Genomic DNA, 20,209 nt, shown 5'->3' with positions numbered 1-20,209 from the left:
AACTGCCTTTCATACCTATTTTTTAAAATCCTAATAATCAAAGCATTTCTCCAGGTTTAACTCTGTTTTATATAACAATGGAGGTTAGTTAACCCAATCTTTACATCCCAGATGTTTAACTTCAGCAAAAACTAGAGAACATGAAAGATGAGTTTTTTCCCTTCCATCATTTCCCACAAAACCCAGCCCAATCCTACCTGTACCAGCTGCCAAGGCATCTGGAAAACAGTGTAACCTGAATTAATAAGACCTAAAAGGTGATTCATTAGTTTCTAATAATCAGGCGAAAACACGATCATTTGCAGACTAACGATAAATGCTTAACCCAAAGTCTTCTGAAGTTTGAGCTGTATGGTGTAACAATGCAGACATTCTGCCTCCTCCTTCTTCACCAGCCAATGGCAAAGCTTCTGCCCAATGTTCCGCAAATAAGATTCCCACTTCCCTAAGTGAAGATCTTGATAGTCTGCAAGTAAAACAAGAAAAAATATCAAAGTTATACAAAGACAGGATGATTCTTTCCTTGGAAATCAAACAGAATAGGAATCAAAGTCTTTCACAATTACTTGAGAAGTATTTGACAGAAATTATTATGGAAATGGTTAAGTGTTTTGTACTTCCAACTGTAAGAAGGTAAAAAGGTGCTAATGTCATTACAAAGGGGGTTGTCAAGAACACTTTAGAGGCCTGACATGGTGGCTCACTCCTGTAATACCAGAGATTTGGGAGGCTGAGGTGGAGGATACTTGAGCCCAGGAGTTCAAGACCAGCCTGGACAACATAGTGAGATCTCATTTCTATAAAAAAAATTTAAAAATTAGCTGGGCATGGTGGTGTGCACCTGTAGTTCCAGCTATGTTGGAGGCAGAAGTGGGAGGATCACCTGAGTCCAGGAGAGCAAGGCTGCACATTGTGCCATTATACCCCAGCCTTGGCGACAGAGCAGGACCCCATCTCTTTTTTTTTTTTTTTTGAGACAGAGTCTCAATCTGCTCACCCAGGCTGGAATGCAGGGTGCAATCTCGGCTCACTGCAACCTCCACCTCCCAGATTCAAGTGATTCTCCTGCCTCAGCCTCCCCAGTAGCTGGGACTACAGGCACATGCCACCACACCTGGCTAATTTTTTGTATTTTTAGTAGAGACGAGGTTTCACTGTGTTTCGATCTCCTGACCTCGTGATCTGCCCGCCTCAGACTCCCAAAGTGCTGGGATTACAGGCGTGAGCCACAGCACCTGGCCGACCCCATCTCTTTAAAAAAAAAAAAACAAAATACCTAGAGCCATGTTATATAATTGGTCAATCACTCATCCTTCCTAATAGTAATACATCACATTTTTAGAGTGCTTTATGTTTTTTTCTGCTCTGTTACCCAGGCTGGAGTGCAGTGGTGCAATCACGGCTCACTGCAGACTCAACCTCCTGGGCTCAAGTGATCTGCTTGCCTCAGCCTCCCAAGTAGCTGAACCTGTAGGTAGGTATTGCCATGCCTGGCTAATTTTTAAAAAATTTTTTGGTAGAGACAGGGGTCTCACTTTGTTGCCCAGACTAGTCTCAAACTCCTGGCCTCAAGCGCTCCTCCTGCCTTGTCCTCTTAAAGTGTTGGGATTACAGGTGTGAGCCACTGTGCCCAGCCTCACAAAGCTTCATTTACTCAGTAAAAATTACAGTCGGGGACGAGTTTATAGCACCAGTGAAAACGTGGACATTTTAAAACTATTCTTATTTGTACTTTCCAATTTGTTAATCAGTGGACTATAGAAGATGTAGAGAGAAAAAAAATTTTTTTGAGACAGAGTCTTGCTCTGTCACCCAGGATGGAGTGCAGTGATGTGATCTCGACTCACTGCAACCTCTGCCTCCCGGGCTCAAGCAATTCTCTGGTTAATTTTTGTATTTTTAGTAGAGATGCAGTTTTACCATGTTGGCCAGGCTGGTTTCAAACTCCTGCCCTCCAGTGATCTGCCCGCCTTTGCCTCCCAAAGTGCTGGGATTACAGGTTTGAACCACTGTGCCTGGCCCTATTCTTTTTTTTTTTTTTTGAGACAGAGTCTCACTCTGTTGTCAAAGATGGAGTAGGATGGCCAGGCGCGGTGGCTCAAGCCTGTAATCCCAGCACTTTGGGAAGCCGAGACGGGTGGATCACGGGGTCAGGAGATCGAGACCATCCTGGCTAACCCGGTGAAACCCCGTCTCTACTAAAAAATACAAAAAACTAGCCGGGCGAGGTGGCGGGCGCCTGTAGTCCCAGCTACTTGGGAGGCTGAGGCAGGAGAATGGCGTAAATCTGGGAGGCGGAGCTTGCAGTGAGCTGAGATCCGGCCACTGCACTCCAGCCTGGGCAACAGAGCGAGACTCCGTCTCAAAAAAAAAAAAAAAAAAAAAAAGATGGAGTAGGCTCACTGCAGCCTTGACCTTCCAAGGTCAAGCAATCCTCCTGCCTCGGCCTCTCAAATAGCTGAGACCACAGGTTCGTGCCACTACAATCAGCTAATTATTAATTTTTTACAGAGATGGGGTCTCACTATGTTGCCCAGGCTGGCTTGGAACTCCTGGGCTCAAGCAATCCTCCTGCCTCGGCCTCCAAAGTCTGGGACTACAGGTGTGAGCCACTATGCCCAGTGGTCTCTATTCTTCTTAAAAAATGTTCTAGGCTGGGCGCAGTGGCTCATGCCTGTAATCCCACAACTTTGGGAGGCTGAGGCAGGTGGAACACCTGAGGTCAGGAGTTCCAGACTAGCCTGGCTAACATGGTAAAACCCCGTCTCTACTAATAATACAAAAAAAAAAAAAAAAATTATCTGGGCGTGGTGGTGCACCACGTCTGTAATCTCAGCTACTCCAGAGGCTGAGGCAGGGGAATCGCCTGAACCTGGGAGGCAGAGATTGCAGTGAGCTGAGATCATGCTGTTGCACTCCAGTACGGGCGACAAGAGTGAAACTCCGTCTCACAAAAAAAGTTTTAAAAAGAAGACTAGGCACAGTGGCTCACACCTGTAATTGCCAACACTTTGGGAGGCCGAGGCAGGAGGGATACTTGAGGCCAGGAGTTCGAGACCAGTGTAGCCAATATGATGAAACCCTGTGTCTACTAAAAATACAAAAATTAGGCAGGCATGGTGGCACTTGTCTATAACCCCAGCTACTCAGGGGGCTGAGGCATGAGAATTGCTTGAATGCAGGAGGCAGAGGTTGCAGTGAGCCAAGATTGCACCACTGCACTCCAGCCTGGGCAAAAGAGTAAGACTTTGTCACACACACACACACACACACACACACACACACACACATTTAAAGAAAATAAGTGCTTTGTGAAATAAGATGCATAGCACGGTTTCTCCACCTTGGCACTGCTGACATTTAGGGCTGGATAATTCTTTGTTGCGGGGGCTATCCTATGCATTGTAGAATGTTTAACAGTATCCCTGGTTTCTACCCACTAGATCCCAGTAGCAAGTCCCATCCCTAATTGTAAAAAAAAGAAAAAAGAAAAAGAAAAAGTCTCCAGATAATGCAAAATGTCCCCTGGAGGCAAAACTGCCCCAGTTAAAAGCCACTGATGTAGAGTCATTAGCCTGTTCACACAGCATTCCTTCCCAGCTCAATGAACTTCTTTAGTAGGTATTCTCATTCAGTCCCACAGGGATTCTTAGAATATTGTTCCAAAGTCAAAACACGAAGGATCAGTTTGCTCTTAACCATGAATTATCTCTGTGACCAAGTCCTTTAACTTCTGGGCTTCAGGATTTTTTCATTTGCAAAATGACATGACATATGTATATATGTGTGTGTGTGTATATATATGTATGTATATGTATATATATACACACACACATACACACACACAATTTATAATATATGAAAGAGCTTAAAAAATTAATTTAAAAATTATGTTGCTAATGATGATTTAACATATCATCAAAGTGGAAAAAAAGTCTGTCGTTAAGGGAGGAGGTGGTGTGCCAGCTGTTGGTGCTGTAGCTTTAGCATAGGAATAGCTGTAGCATCAACATAGGAATTCCACTCTTTTATCTTTTCTTTTACTTTTTTTCGCTCTTGTTGCCCAGGCTGGAGTGCAATGAAGCGATCTCAGCTCACTGCAACCTCCGCCTCCAGGGTTCAAGTGATTCTCCTGCCCCAGCCTCCCAAGTAGCTGGGATTACAGGCACGGGCCACCATGCCCAGCTAACTTTTTTGTATTTTTAGTAGCAACAGGGTTTCACCATGTTGTCCAGGCTGGTGTCAAACTCCTGATCTCAAGTGATCCACCTGCCTCAGCCTCTCAAAGTGCTGGGATTACAGGAGTGAGCCACCGCGCCCAGTCTTTTCTTTTACTTTTTGATTATGCCCTTCAGAGGGCGATTTGTGATTATCTTTAACATTATATGTGCATATTTCTTTCTTAAAAATGCTTTCAATTTTGGAATAATTTTAGAAAATTTATTTCAGGGCCGGGCGCGGTGGCTCAAGCCTGTAATCCCAGCACTTTGGGAGGCCGAGGCGGGCGGATCACAAGGTCAGGAGATCGAGACCACAGTGAAACCCCGTCTCTACTAAAAATACAAAAAATTAGCCGGGCGCGGTGGCGGGCGCCTGTAGTCCCAGCTACTCAGGAGGCTGAGGCAGGAGAATGGCGGGAACCCGGGAGGCGGAGCTTGCAGTGAGCCGAGATCGCGCCACTGCACTCCAGCCTGGGCAACAGCGTGAGACTCCGTCTCAAAAAAAAAAAAAAAAAAAAAAAAAAGAAAATTTATTTCAGGCCGGGCGCGGTGGCTCAAGCCTGTAATCCCAGCACTTTGGGAGGCCGAGACAGGCGGATCACGAGGTCAGGAGATCGAGACCATCCTGGCTAATGCGGTGAAACCCTGTTTCTACTAAAAAATACAAAAAACTAGCTGGACGAGGTGGCGGGCGCCTGTACTCCCAGCTACTTGGGAGGCTGAGGCAGGAGAATGGCGTGAACCCGGGAGGCGGAGCTTGCAGTGAGCCGAGATTGCACCACTGCACTCCAGCCTGGGCAACAGAGCGAGACTCCATCTCAAAAAAAGAAAAAAAAAAAAGAAAATTTATTTCAACACATTTATTACATTTTAGCTTTTTTTAAAAATTGAGACAGAGTCTCACTTTGTCACCCAGGCTGGAGTGCAGTGGCATGATCTTGGCTCACTGCAACCTCCGCCTCCCAGGTTCAAGCAGTTCTCCTGCCTCAGCCTCCCGATTAGCTGGGACTACAGGGGTGTGCCAACACACCTGGCTAATTTTTGTATTTTCAGTAGAGATGGGGTTTCACCATGTTGGCCAGGCTGGTCTCGAACTCCTGACCTCAGATGATCCACCCGCCCTGGCCTCCCAAAGCTCTGGGATTACAGGCATGAGCCACCGTGCCTGGCTAAATTTTAGCTTTTATGGGAAAGCTAAAGACAGTACACAGACTTCCTACCTACCCTTCACACAGATTCCCCAAATGTTAACATCTCACATAACTGTGGGGCATTTGTCAAAAATAAGGTCTTAACATTGGTACACTATTAACTCTACTACAGGCTTTATTCAGATTTTACCAGTTGTCCACTAATGCTCCTTTTTATTTTATTTATTTATTTTTTGAAAGACTCTTGCTCTGTCGCCCAGGCTGGAGTGCAGTGGCGTGATCTTAGCTCACTGCAACCTCCGCCTCCCAGGTTCAAGCAATTCTCCTGCCTCAGCCTTCTAAGTAGCTGGAATTACGGGCATCCATCACCAAGCCTTGTTAATTTTTTTGTATTTTCAGTTGAGACAGGATTTCGCCATGTTGGCCAGGCTGGTCTTGAACTCCTGACCTCAAGTGATCTGCCTGTCTCGGCCTCCCGAAGTGCTGGGATTACAGGCATGAGCCACCACGCCCGGCCTCAATCTCCCTTTTAAAAAAGAAGAAACCTTTTAGAATAATTTTAGATCTTCAGAAAAGTGGCAGATAGAACGCAGTTCCCAAACACCCCTCACCCAATTTCCCGATGTTAACATCATATATTAACATGGGACATTTGTCAAAACCAAAGAACCAACATTGCCACATTATTATTAACTAAACTCTAGACTTTGTCCCTTTTTTCTGTTTCTGGATCCAATCCAAGATACCGCATGTCTCCTTAGTCTCCTCGAGGCCATGAGTTTGTCTTTCTTTTTCCTAATCTTGATAGTTTTGAAGAGTCCAATATTTTATAAAATGTCCCTCAATTTGGGCTTGTCTGGTATCTTCCTTGCGTATTTGGAATCAGTATATTTTGATCTGATATTCTGACCCAGCAATTACACTAAGAATTTATTTTACAGATTCCCATGTGTGTGAAATGAGGGAAATTATAAGGCAACTCAATGAAGCATCTTTGTAGCAGCAAAATATAAGAAACAACCTGATGTCCCTCAAGAAGATACTGGTGTAATTAATTATGGTATACCTATATAATGGAATACTTTCCAGAAAATAAAATATTTTTACAGCTATTTTTAAAAAAATGGCATGGCCTAGCACAGTGGCTCACGTCTGTAATCCCAGCACTTTGGGAGCCGAGGCGGGCAGATCACCCAAGGTCGGGAGTTCCCGACCAGCCTGACCAACATGGATAAACCCTGTCTCTACTAAAACTACAATATTAGCCGGGCGTGGAGGAGGGCGCCTGTAATCTCAGCTACTCCGGAGGCTGAGGCAGGAGGATCGCTTGAACCTGGGAGGCAGACGTTGCGATGAGCCAAGATTGTGCCATTGCACTCCAGCCTGGGCAACAGAGAGAAACTCTATCTCAAAAAAAAAAAAAAAAAAATGGCCTGAGTAGCTGGATGTAGTGGCTCACGCCTGTAATCCCAGCACTTTGGGAGGCTGAGGCAGGAGGATCACTGAGCTCAGGAGTTCAAGACCAGCCTGGGCAACATAGTGAGACCCTGTCTCTTAAAAAAAAAAAAAGATACAGTGTGGAGTGAAAAAAGTGCAGCACTTTGTAATATGCTATTCTTGGTTTTACTCTTCCTTTTAAAAGAAAAAAAAAAAAAACGACCAGAGACACACATATGTAGCTATCTATACACACACACATTCAATGTCTGTTGCCTCAGAAGAAATGACATGGGATTTGGGAAACAGAAGTTAGGAGGAAGACTTACATTTCACTGTTTGGCAGTATTTGAATTTTAAAACATGTACTAGTATTACTTCCTAGAGACTCTATATCGAAAGCATATACTAACAATTAACACAACTTGTAAAGAACTTGTATTTGAAACCTGAAAGATCTCCTGGGTAGTCTCTTCTCGGCAAGTTTACAAATCAGCCTCCTTGGCGGGAGTGTTAAGGGACTGGTGTTGGAAGCATTAACCCGCGGTGGGTTTCCATCCAACCACTACCCAGACCTAAATGTTTGGTGGATGCTGTTTCATGCTTGTGAGGCACAGTTAGGGGAAGAGAACGAATGATCATCACGGATAAATAATAAAACTAGCTGAGTACACTGCGTGTTAAACCCTTTCTATGCATTTACTCGTGTACTACCCACACGACCCTGTGAGGTAGATACTATGTTACCCATCTTAGAGATGAGGAAACTGTTACTCAGATTTGACGGAAGTGTCACAGCCAGCAGGTAACTCACAAACGTGGGTTTGTAGTCTGCTGGATGGCTTGCCAAACCACAACTGGGAGGCTGGGGCACATCAGCCCTGAACGGCCTCGGAACAGCGGAGGAAGGCCGTCGGGGCCCTGCAGTCACGGAGCTGCCGCCCGACCTCCTGGACGCTCACCTCACGGCCGGCTTCCGGGATGGGCCTGCGGCGACACACACATATCCCCTGGGACCTGCTTCCCGGCATCCTCCCCGCGCGAGCGCTCACTTCCGGTCCCAAGTAGGCCCAGGCAGAAGCATCACCTCGCCGGCAGCTGCTCCTTGGACTTGCTCTCCGCTGGGAACCCCAGCTCTACACCCCTGCCCCATCGCAGCCCCGGTCCTCGCTCCAACACGACCCCCTTACCTGCCCTGCGCCCCCCCCACGAGTCCCGGGGCACTTCGCTGACGACCGCCCTCACCTCTTCTCTCTTCGCCTGCCGCGGCCTTTTACAAACGGGGCCAAATTGTTCTCTGTAACGACAATCGTTATTGGTCAGAGCCGCCCACGAGCGGCAAGTAGCCGCCCACCCGAGCTCGCGTTGTCTTATGGGAGTTGTAGTTTTCTCCTTCAGAGACCGCTGAGACTCTAGGGGAATGCGGTGGTAGAACCTACGCCGACCTAGCGGCTGTAAAACTCAGGCTCTGCCTTGGGGCTCGAGTGATTCTGGCAGATCTTACTGCTGACACAGTTCCAGTGCTGGTCTTGACTCTTTCTGGCCTGAGAGAGTCCTATTTCTGAATAGACTTTCGCTGATAATCGATGCGAAAATGGCCTGAGTTGCCGGACGTGGTGGCTCACGCTTGTAATCCCAGCACTTTGGGAAGCCTGGGAGACAGAGCAGGATTCTGTCTCAAAGAAGAAGAAGAAAAAAAAAGTAAATAGTCATCAGTACTTTAGTTTAGTGGGCAGGACAGGTTTAAATAAACGACTACATGTATAATTAAATAGAATTAAAAATTATGACAAATGCTATAAAGGAGAAGTATAAGATGGAGTGAGAAGTTAGTGATTTAGATTGTGGGGTGAAGAAAGGAAAGCCTCTTAGAGGAAGTGACTTAAGTGGAGACTTGAAAGCACAAAATAGGGAAAAACTGTTCTTGTGCAAGACCCTGAGAAGGGAGTCTCTCAGCTCCCAATTCACCTTTTTTTGTGAAACATTTTTCCTTTGTTGGCTCAGTGTTAGGCTTTGTCAGTAGAGGGCACTTGGGGAACAATGCAGTGATAGTGGAAAGAAGGCACTTCCTTCATGGGCTCTGGTTCTCTTCTCATACTCAGTGTGGGAGCCAATGGATCAGTGTACAGAAGCCCTAGCAGCGCTCACCTCAGTGGTCCCCAGGACCTGCCCCAGCTGCCCCTCATGTGTCCCACCTGCAGCTGCCTCCAAGGCAGCTTTGGCTGCACCACCCCGCAACTGTCTCTAGAATCGACAGAAAAAATATACAGGACACTCCATTACATTTGAATTTGAGCTAAACAATTTATTTATTTATTTATTTATTTTAGTATAAGTGTGTCCCATGCAACATTTGGCATTGTATTTTTTTTTTTTTTTTTTTGAGACAGAATTTCGCTCTGTCACCCAGGCTGGGGTGCAGTGGCCGGATCTCAGCTCACTGCAAGCTCCGCCTCCCGGGTTTAGGCCATTCTCCTGCCTCAGACTCCCCAGTAGCTGGGACTACAGGCGCCCGCCACCTCGCCCGGCTAGTTTTTTGTATTTTTTAGTAGAGACGGGGTTTCACCATGTTAGCCAGGATGGTCTCGATCTCCTGACCTCGTGATCCACCCGTCTCGGCCTCCCAAAGTGCTGGGATTACAGGCTTGAGCCACCGCGCCCGGCCTGTATTTTTTATTTTTTTTTATTTTTTGAGACAGGGTCTCGCTCTGTTGCCCAGGCTGGAGTGCAGTGGCATGATCATGGCTCACTGCAGCCTCAACTCCCTGGGGTCAAATCATCTTCCTACCTCAGCCTCCCAAGTAGCTGGGACTACAGCTGCATGCCACCATGCTTGGCTAATTTATTTATTTTAATTTTTTATGTTGTAGAGATGGAGTCTCACTATGTTGCTCAGGTTGGTCTCTCGAACTCCTAGGTTCAAGCGATCCTACCACCTTGGCCTCCCAGTGTGCTCAGATTATAGGTGTGAGCCACCACACCCAGCCAAACCAAACTCTAAAAGACCCTAATTAACTGATGAGTGATAGCCAGGAAGAATCCAAAACATTACCCTCCTAAGTATTTATCTTTGCAATGTAACTAAAGACTTTGCCTTAAATGGTAGTTAACCTACCTGTATTTGAAAACCTCTTCAAAGACCACTTATTTACTCTGGAATTCAGAAAGATGCAAAGTCCCTACTTTTTAACCCTTGTATTATTTGTATTGCAACAAATCAGGTGAGAAAGCACTGAAGCCATAGAAATCAGAACTTCTTTCGGTAATTTTCAAAGGCATCTTGAGATTAATGGAAGTACTTACTTAAGGGCACTTGACTACTTTTTGAGAAACCTATCTAAAGATGTTTCATCTTTTTCAAGTAGCAGTTTCCTGCAAGCATAGGAAGGAAAGCTGTGGACTACTCTGTTCCTTCCAAAGCAAAGTCCATTTCTTGAGCTGCCATCATCAGTACTAGAAGCTTCTCTCTGTTATGCAAAATTTATATGCCATTTATTTCTGTATTTTCATCTTTTGATCCCTTACCAAATTGTCTCTTATAAAAAACAACTTGGCTGGGGGCAGTGGCTCACACCTGTAATCCCAGCATGTTGGGAGGGTGAGGCAGGATTGCTTGAACCCAGGAGTTTGAAACCAGCTTGGGCCTTTTTTAGAGACCCTGTCTCAAAAAAAAAAAAAAAAAAAAAAAAAAAAAAAAAAAAATTAAACAACAACAACAACAACAACAACAAAACTCAGACCAAAACTGAGCATAAGATAGAATGCACAAAATCAAATTTTCTTTTTTTCTCAACTTTTATTTTAGATTGGGTGTACATATGCAGCTTTGTTACCTGGTATATTGCACATTGCTGAGGTTTGGGGTATGAATGATTCCATTATCCAGGTACTGAGCATAGTACCTAATGGTTAGTCTCTCAACCTTCCCCCCAGTAGTTCCCAGTTTCTATTGTTGCCGTCATTATTTCCATGAGTACCCAATGTTTCGCTCCCACTTATAAGTGAGAACATGGAGTGTTTGGTTTTCTGTTCCTACATTAATTCACTTCAGATAGTGACCTCCAGCTTCATCCATGTTGCTGCAAAGGACATGATTTCATTCTTTTTTATGGCTGCATAGTATTCCATGGTATATATATATGCAAGGAAAATGGCTGCAGGGCAGTCAAGAGTAGGCTGAGGTAAACATCTGGTGCAGCATGACACAGCGGGATTGGAGTGCAGGTGCACAATCCTGTGCATTGTATAATCACAGTTATGTAACCATGTTATAAGTGAGCTCATCACCTGGCTCTGAGGTGCATAAATGTATCATTGACACTGTGAGAGGGGGCACATAATAAAGCCATGTCCCACCTGCCTCCGGACCCCCAAGTGTTCTTTCAACTACTTGCCACCCGTTCACCAACTCCCCTCGAACCCCAGCTCGGGTTGGACCCTGACAATTGGTGTAACTGGCAGGATACTGAAGTGAGTGAGTTCTCAGCACCTGACGATCCCTGGTTGGCCATGTGGCTCCAACATGGGTTGTGGTACCTAGTGGCAGCTGTGTTGCTCAGATGGGCCCTGGTAGAAACAGGGGCGGAGGTGGACATGTCCCCCGGGAGCATGGAGAAGGCGCTGAAGCACCTGGAAGCACACAGCACCAAGAAGGAGCGTGCCTTTGCCGGCAGAGTTGGATGGGCATTTTTGACTATGCTGTGGAAAGTGCATGCCCAGTCCCCGTGGGATGCAGCACAGGTAAGGAACCTCCAGGTGCTAGCTGAGTGCCTGGAGGCCCAGATACACAGCTTGGAACAAGAATTGGGAACTGCCATAAGTGCAGGCTTGAGCCTGCCTTCCCGGCCAGAAACTCCCATTCGATCTGATACCGAGGAGGAAGAACCCCTGCTGCAGGCTGACGCTGTGGTCTGCCAGAAAATAGAGCATGAACAGCCACTTGGGCCCCAAGGGCGGGCTCAGGGCCCCCCTACAGTGGTGGAGCACACTTCATATAGTGCCTACACCCCCACTGAGTTGCAGGAGTTAGGCAAGTAGCAGGAGCCCCTGCCTGCCTGGATGCTCCGCCTCTGGGACAAAGGAGCTGACGGTATTTCCAGTTCCACTGCTGAGATGGAAAAGTTGGCTTCTGTCACAGCTTACCCCTCCCTCCGTCAGTGGTTGCAGGTGAGCAGGCAGTTGGCACACGGGAAAGGTGACCGCATCCTGATTGAATGGCTGATGGCAGCCATATGGACAGGGTGGAACGATGCCAGAGAAATATCAAAAACTGTGAGTAAATGGCAATCACATGCAGAGCTGGTGGAGGTAATTCGGAAGATGGGTATGTGGCAGGCTATGTTTGATTTGAATACCCAAAGGGCCAGATGATGAATGCTTTACCTCCCACATGAGGGACCTTGTGTTGGGCTCTGCATCCCCGAGTGGTTTTAGCTCTCTGGCTGTTGTCCTTCTCTGTACATGGGGCATAAGGTGACCACCATACCTAAGGTGATACTGCCATGGCAGCTCTTGGGGAAGCAGAAAGCCAGCAGTGTGAGCAGGGAGTCTGTGCCATAAAGAAGGGGAAGGTATCCCTCCCATAGGGAGCCACCCCACAGGACAAAAAGTGGCCCCAGCGGGTGACCCCCAGGCAGATGTGAATTGATTTGTTATTGGCTGGGGTTGCCTGAGACAAAATTGACAGGCAACCCAATGAAGTGCTGTTAACTTTGTGGAAGCAATTGTCCCTGGAGCAGCAATTCTGGAAAATGCCCAAGAGGGGGCAGGATGATGCTGCTCAACCCAGTCCTGCTGGACACTCCAGCTCAAAGATTACTTGCAGATGGATGGAGGAATAAAGCTTTTTGTGTTTGATTAGGGAACTGGCCAAGGTGCCTGGCTTGGCAGGACACCAGAGATTGGAGGCCACATGTGGAATTGGCAATCCACTGGTACCCCGCCAATGTACGGAAGGTGTTGGTGCTGGTAGATACTGGCGCAAATTGTAGCCTCATCTATGGGAACCGGGATAAGTGTTTAGGCAAGGCTGCATACATAGGTGGTTACGGAGGCCAGTCAGTGAAAATAAAACCTGTATCTTTGCACCTCGGCATTGGCTGCTTGGCTCCCCGTTTATACACTGTGTATATGTCTCCCATACTGGAATACACTCTGGGGATGGATATTTTGCACGGTCTTAACTTACACACCACAGCCAGAGAATTCAGACTCCAAGTACATGTAGGAAAGCCGGTACTATTGGGACATACGCATCACCTGCCCAGGTTCTGCCACAACCCCGACAGGTTACCTCCACTTGTCAATACTGCTTGCCAGGAGGGCATACGGAGATAAACGAGACTATTAAGAAGCTAGAGGAGGGCCAGGTGTGGTGGTTCATGCCTGTAATCCCAGCACTTTGGGAGGCCAAGGCGGGCGGATCACGAGGTCAGGAGATTGAGACCATCCTGGCTAACACGGTGCAACCCCGTCTCTACTAAAAATACAAAAAATTAGCCGGGCGTGGTGGCAGGCGCCTGCAGTCCCAGTTACTCGGGAGCTTGAGGCAGGAGAATAGCGTGAACCCAGGAGGCGGAGCTTGCAGTGAGCCCAGATCACATCACTGCACTCCAGCCTGGGCGACAGAGCCAGACTCCGTCTCAAAAAAAAAAAAAAAAAAAAAAGCTACAGGAGGTGCAGATAGTGCATGGCACCCACAGCACCTACAATTCTCTGGTATGGCCAGTCAGAAGGCCTGTTGGGACGTGGCAGATGACAGTGGACTATCAAGAACTAAATAAAGTAACACCCCCTTTACATGCAGCTGTCCTGTCAATCACGGATTTGACAGACCACCTGACAATGGAATTGGGACAGTAGCATTATGCAGTGGACTTGGCTAATGCATTCTTTTCAAATGATATTGCTCCAGAGAGCCAGGAACAGTTTGGTTTCACATGGGAAGGGCGACAATGGACTTTCACAGTGTTGCCACAGGGCTATGTGCGTAGTTCTACCACGTGTCATGGTCTCATTGCTATGGATTTAGCCGCCTGGAAATGTCCAAAGGGGATCCGCCTACTCCATTACATTGATATTATGTTAACCTCTGATTCTCTTGCAGATTTAGAAGTGGTGGTGCCCCTCTTGCAACATTTGGCAGCATGAGGTTGGGCTGTCAATGAAACCAAGGTCCAAGGACCTGGACTGTCTGCCAAATTCTTGGGAGTTATCTGGTCGGGTAAGACAAAAGCCATACCAGAGGTCGTCATAGACAAAGTTCAGGCATATCCTAGCCCACTATGGTGAGGCAGCTGCAGACCTTTGTGGGCCTCCTGGGGTATTGGCAGGCGTTCATGCCCCATTTGGCTCAAATGACAAAACTGTTGTACTGGTCGATGTAAAAGGGGGCTACGTGGGATTGGGATGATAAGGCTAAGACAGCCCTTCTGGCAGCCATGGGGGCTATTCAATGAGAACAGACCCTACAAGTGATTGACTAGGGGCGCCATTTAAACTTCCTGCCTTGGCCTTCTAAAGTATTGGAGTTACAGGCCTGAGCCACTGCACCTGGCTGATGTTGAGAATCTAAGGCTAATATTAATTTCAATCCTTTTCTGTTTGGTAACTTTTAGAATATTGTCTGGTGTCCTAAAATTTCATGGTGGTATAACTTTGTATGGGTCTTTTTATTATTGTGCTAACTCAGTAATAGCCATTTTCCAGTCTTGAAGCTCATCATTTTCTTTCTTTCTTTTTTTTTTTTTTTTTTTTTTTTTGAGACGGAGTCTCGCTCTGTCGCCCAGGCTGGAGTGCAGTGGCCGGATCTCAGCTCACTGCAAGCTCTGCCTCCCGGGTTCACGCCATTCTCCTGCCTCAGCCTCCCGAGTAGCTGGGACTACAGGTGCCCGCCACCTCGCCTGGCTAGTTTTTTGTATTTTTTAGTAGAGATGGGGTTTTACCGTGTTAGCCAGGATGGTCTCGATCTCCTGACTTCCTGATCCGCCCGTCTCGGCCTCCCAAAGTGCTGGGATTACAGGCTTGAGCCACCGCGCCCGGCCAAAGCTCATCATTTTCTTATATTTTAAAATAAACTCTAGGCCGGGTGTGGTGGCTCATGCCTGTAATCCCAGCACTTTGGGAGGCCGAGGCGGGCGGATCACGAGGTCAGGAGATCGAGACCATCCTGGCTAACACAGTGAAACCCTGTCTCTACTAAAAATACGAAAAAAAAAAAAAAAATCAGCTGGGCGTGGTGGCAGGCACCTGCAGTCCCAGCTACTCGGGAGGCTGAGGCAGGGGAATGGCGTGAACCCGAGGGGTGGAGCTTGCAGTGAACCGAGATTGTGCCACTACACTCCAGCCTGGGCGACAGAGCAAGACTGTGTCTCAAAAATAAATAAATAAATAAAAATAAAATAAAATAAAATAAATTCTAGGCCAGGAATGGTGACTCACACTTGTAATCTAGGCCCTTTGGGAAGCCAAGGCAGGCAAATCACCTGAAGTCAAGAGTTCTAGACCAGCCTGGCCAACGTGGTGAAAACCAGTCTCTATGAAAAATACAAAAATTAGTAGGGCGTGGTGGCAGGCACCTGTAGTCCCAACTACTCAGGAGGCTGAGGCAGGAGAATCGCTTGAACCCAGGAGGCGGAGGGTGCAGTGAACCGATATCGCGCCACTGCACTCCAGCCTGGGCAACAGAGCAAGAGCAAGACTCTGTCTCAAAAAAATAAATTCTACCTGCTCTATTTTCTCAGTTCTTTTCCTGGGATTCCTGTTGGTTGCTTATTAAACCTCCTGTATTGAGCCAACTTTATTTTTTCCCTTCACTTTTAATTTCTGTTCTAAAACTCTTCCTTGTCTTTTAATATTCTCACTGAATGCATTCATATTTTAAATTTCTTTTTCTGATATTTTACTACTATCCTGCTCTAATTGTTTTTTGTTTGTTTGTTTTTTGAGGCTGGAGCACAGTAGCACGATCTTAGCTCACTGCAACCTCCGCCTCCTGGGTTCAAGTGATTCTCATGCCTCAGCCTCCTGAATAGCTGCGATTACAGGCACATGCCACCACACCTGGCTAATTTTTGTATTTTTAGTAGAGACAGGATTTCCCCATGTTGGCCAGGCTGGTCTTGGACTCCTGGCCTCAAGCGGGTGATCCACCCGCCTCAGCCTCCCAAAGTGCTGAGATAACAGGAGTGAGCCACAGTGCCCTGCCATTATTTTATTTATTTATTTTTTTTGAGACAGAGCCTCACTCTGTTGCCCAGGTTAGAATGCACTGGGATGATCTCTGCTCTTGGCACCCTCAGCCTCCTGAGTTAAAGGGATCCTTGTGCCTCAGCCTCTGAGTAGCTAGGATTACAGGAACGTGCCACCATGCCTAGATAATTTTTGTATTTTTAGTAGAAATGGAGTTTTGCCATGTTGACCAGGTTAGTCTCGAACTTCTGACCTCAGGTGATCTACCCACCTCGCTCTCCCAAAATGCTGGGATTACAGGTGTGAGCCACTGCACCCAGGCCCTAATTTTATTTTTTGTAGACATGAGGTCTTGCTATGTTGCCCAGAATGGTCTCAAACTCCTGGGCTCAAGCAATCCTCCCACCTTGGCCTCCCAAATTGTTGGGATTACAGGACCGAGTCACTGTGTCTTGCCTTCTAATTTCTTTTTGTTTGTTGGTTTGTTTTTTGAGATAGTCTCACTCTGTCTCCCAGACTGGAGTGCAGTGGCACAGTCTTGGCTCACTGCAACCACTGCCTCCTAGGTTCAAGTGATTCTCCTGCCTCAGCCTCTTGAGTAGCTGCAATTACAGACTTGTGCCACCACGCACAGCAAATTTTGTATTTTGTTTGTTTGAGATGGAGTTTCGCTCTTGTTGCCTAGGCTGGAATGCAGTGGTGCGATCTTGGCTCCCTGCAACCTGCACCTCCTAGGTTCAAGTGATTCTCCTGCCTCAGCCTCCTGAGTAGCTGGGATTACAGACATATGCCACCATGCTTGGCTAATTCCTTTTTTTTTTTTTTGAGACGAAATCTCGCTGTCGCCCAGGCTGGAGTGCAGTGGCGGGATCACGGCTTACTGCAATCTCCTTCTCCTGGATTCATGCCATTCTCCTGCCTCGGCCTCCCAAGTAGCTGGGACTACAGGCGCCCGCCACCATGTCTGGCTAATATTTTACATTTTTAGTAGAGACGGGGTTTCACCGTGTTAGCCAGGATGGTCTCAATCTCCTGACATCGTGATCTGCCCACCTCAATTTTGTATTTTTAGTAGAGATGGGATTTCACCATGTTGGCCAGGCTGGTCTCAAACTCCTGACCTCAGGTGACCCGCCCACCTTGGCCTCCCAAAGTGCTAGGATTACAGGCGTGAGCCACTGTGCCCCACCTAGTTTTGTATTTTTAGTAGAGATGGGGTTTTACCATGTTGGCCAGGTTGGTCTTGAACTCCTGACCTCAGGTGATCCGCCCGCCTCAGCCACCCAAAATGCTGCGATCACATGCATGAATCACCGAGCCCGGCCGTAATTTCTTGAGTACAGCATCTTCTCTTATCTGGGGATATTCCAGTTCCTGGAAATTTTCTGATTGAGAGTTGCTTTATGTTTGGAGCTACCTTTCACAATCAAAGTTTTCCTCAAATTTCTAGTGGTACTTTCCCATCCCTATGTAAAAGTGAAGCACTAAAAACCTGTCTGGAAGATTTGTGCACATTGGCAGGCCATTGACTGGCTGTAGAGGGAATGGTGGCCAGTTGGCGTTTTTGGTGGGTGCTCTTAAACGTCAGTAACTGTTGTCTCTCAAGAGTCACTTAGTTTTACCACAGAAGGATCCTCCAACATCCTGCCTGGTGGGCATGTCTGGCTTTTGGCATTCTAGAGCTCAACAAGGATAAATAGCAAAGGATCTCATTTATCCAGTATACAAAATTGTGCTTAATCTCTATTTTCTGAACACCATCACCTAGTAAAGAAGTTTGTTTTTTCCTTTTTAAAGTTGAATTTACTCTCTCAGTAACTTCACCCTCCAACTTTAGGAGCCACAGTGTAATTAATTACTGGTCAATCTTGGGAATATCTCATCTCTGAAGCTAGTGCTGCAAACAGCCATTTGACTGAGCAGACATTTCAAATAACTGTAAGACACTTAAGAAATGCTACCATTGGCCAGGCGCGGTGGCTCAAGCCTGTAATCCCAGCACTTTGGGAGGCCGAGACGGGCGGATCACATGGATCACGAGGTCACAAGATCAAGACCATCCTGGCTAACATGGTGAAACCCCATCTCTACTAAAAAATACAAAAAACTAGACGGGCGAGGTGGCGGGCGCCTGTGGTCCCAGCTACTCGGGGGACTGAGGCAGGAGAATGGCATGAACCCCGAAGGCGGAGGCGGAGCTTGCAGTGAGCTGAGGTCCGGCCACTGCACTCCAGCCTGGGCGACAGAGCGAGACTCTGTCCCAAGGGAAAAAAAAAAAAAAAAAGAAATGCTACCATTGACTGGGCGCTGTGGCTCACTCCTGTAATCCCAGCACTTTAGGAGGCTGAGGCAGGGGGAATCACCTGAGGTCAGGAGTTTGAGACCAGCCTATCCAACATGGCAAAACCCTATCTCTACTAAAAATACAAAAATTCGGCTGGGTGAGGTGGCACATACCTGTAGTCCTAGCTATTCAGGAGGCTGAGGCAAGACAATCACTTGAACCCAGGAGGCAGAGGCTGCAGTGAGCTGAGATTGTGCCACCACACTCCAGCCTGGGCAACAGAGAAATACTTCGTCTCAAAAAAAAAAAAAAAAAAAAAAAAAAAAAAAGGGGGGGGGGTTTATACAAGAAAAATAAAGTGAATTAATCCGTTTTTTTGTTTTTTTTTTTTTTAAAAAAAAAAAAGCTGGGCACAGTGGCTCACACCTGTAATCCCAGCACTTTGGGAGGTCAAGGCGGGTGGATCACCTGAGGTCAGGAGTTCGAGACCAGCCTGGCCAATATGGTGAAACCCTGTCTCTGCTAAAATTACAAAAATTAACCAGGCATGGTGACAGGCGCCTGTAATCCCAGCTACTCAGGAGGCTGAGGCAAGATAATGTCTTGAACCCAGGAGGTGGAGGATGCAGTGAGCCGAGATTGCGCCATTGCACTCCAGCCTAGGGGACGAGAGTGAGACATCATCTCAAAAAAAAAAAAAAAAGAGTTAAAAAAATCCCGCTACCATTGACACCTGTTGTTTTCCTGTTTGGCTAATACCTTAATTCATATTCTTATTCATATGAATTAATTCATACGAATTAAGGTCTCCAAATGAAGGTAGAAAAACCTATTCAATTGAGACACACACATTTTATTAAGGCTCTTAAATTGAAACTCATCATTTTGGATGTACATTCAAATTCTAAACACAACAGTCACAATGCAGTGACTGTAATAAAATATAATAACCTCCTATAAAGAAACAATTGGGGACTATCATTTTTGTGATTTAATAACACAGTAAAAATCCAGGAAGAATGAATTGAGTTCCTTCTAGGAGTTGTTTATCCCTATTCATGCTTAAGATTGATGATTTCGCTGGGCGCAGTGGCTCCGGCCTGTAATCCCAGCACTTCGGGAGGCTGAGATGGGTGGATCACGAGGTCAGGAGATTGAGACCATCCTGGCTAACACAGTGAAACCCTGTCTCTACTGAAAATGCAAAAAATTAGCCGGGCGTGGTGGTGGACACCTGTAGTCCCAGGTACTCCAGAGGCTGAGGCAGGAGAACGGTGTGAACCTGGGAGGCGGAGCTTGCAGTGAGCCAACATGGCACCACTGCACTCCAGCCTGGGCGACAAAGTGAGACTCCATCTCAAAAAAAAAAAACAAAAAACAAAAAAAACAAAAAAGATTTCGTGAAATAAAGAACATTATTTAAGAGAGAAAAAAAGATTTTTGTTTTTTTTTTTTAAAAGAAATCATCACTCTCATTTGAAAGGTTTGCTTTCTTATTTCCTATAAGTACATTTTGTTTTTCTAATTCAACTGTAACCTCAGGACCACTGTACAGCACTTAGTAAACCTGTCTTTGTACATGGACTCTAGTTCTTACCAACTGCCTTCTCAAATGGAATAGAACTATAACACACAAATAAAAGGAAGATGAGCAAGCACAAGGACAAACAGGAGGAAAATAAAGACTAGAATGTGAATCTCATTTTCAACAAGTATCAGCAAGGAAAATGAGACCCTGGTTTCATAATTAATTAAATCTGCAGAATGTCAATTCCATTTGGTGTTAAACAGTAACCCAATGTAAACCACTGATTCTGGAATAAGACTTAAAAAAAATTAACAAATACCTGAGTGAATATAACAATATGGCTAGACCAAAATGAAAAAAAATCTCACACACAATAATCACTGCAAGAAGATCCCACAGG

The 20,209-nt window shown here is 46.3% G+C and overlaps 1 protein-coding gene and 1 long non-coding RNA gene across 4 annotated transcripts in view; both read right to left on the bottom strand.

Moving 5' to 3' along the window:
* Positions 1-3,744, bottom strand: part of LOC126934114 (uncharacterized) — a 239,224-nt gene extending 235,480 nt beyond the window's left edge. Inside the window, exon 1 of the long non-coding RNA XR_007718835.1 lies at positions 1,038-3,744. This is a non-coding gene — a long non-coding RNA (uncharacterized LOC126934114). The remainder of the gene's footprint in view (positions 1-1,037) is intronic.
* The window catches only part of C13H2orf42 (chromosome 13 C2orf42 homolog), a 43,547-nt gene extending 35,440 nt beyond the window's left edge, over positions 1-8,107 (bottom strand). The window contains exons 1-2 of one of the 3 annotated variants that reach the window (XM_050754432.1): positions 7,999-8,107; positions 198-466 (exon numbers count right to left, since the gene is read on the bottom strand). The gene's annotated coding sequence lies outside the window, so the exon portion shown is untranslated. Of the gene's footprint in view, positions 1-197; positions 467-7,622 lie in introns of all 3 variants that reach the window. The other 2 variants (XM_050754434.1, XM_050754433.1) reach the window with 2 other exon arrangements.
* Positions 8,108-20,209: the final 12,102 nt, after the last annotated feature.

This window comes from Macaca thibetana, chromosome 13, assembly GCF_024542745.1.
Source record: "Macaca thibetana thibetana isolate TM-01 chromosome 13, ASM2454274v1, whole genome shotgun sequence".
NCBI lineage: Eukaryota > Metazoa > Chordata > Mammalia > Primates > Cercopithecidae > Macaca > Macaca thibetana.
The sequence above is the reverse complement of the archived record's forward strand: the minus strand, read 5'-3'. Positions and strand labels throughout refer to the sequence as shown.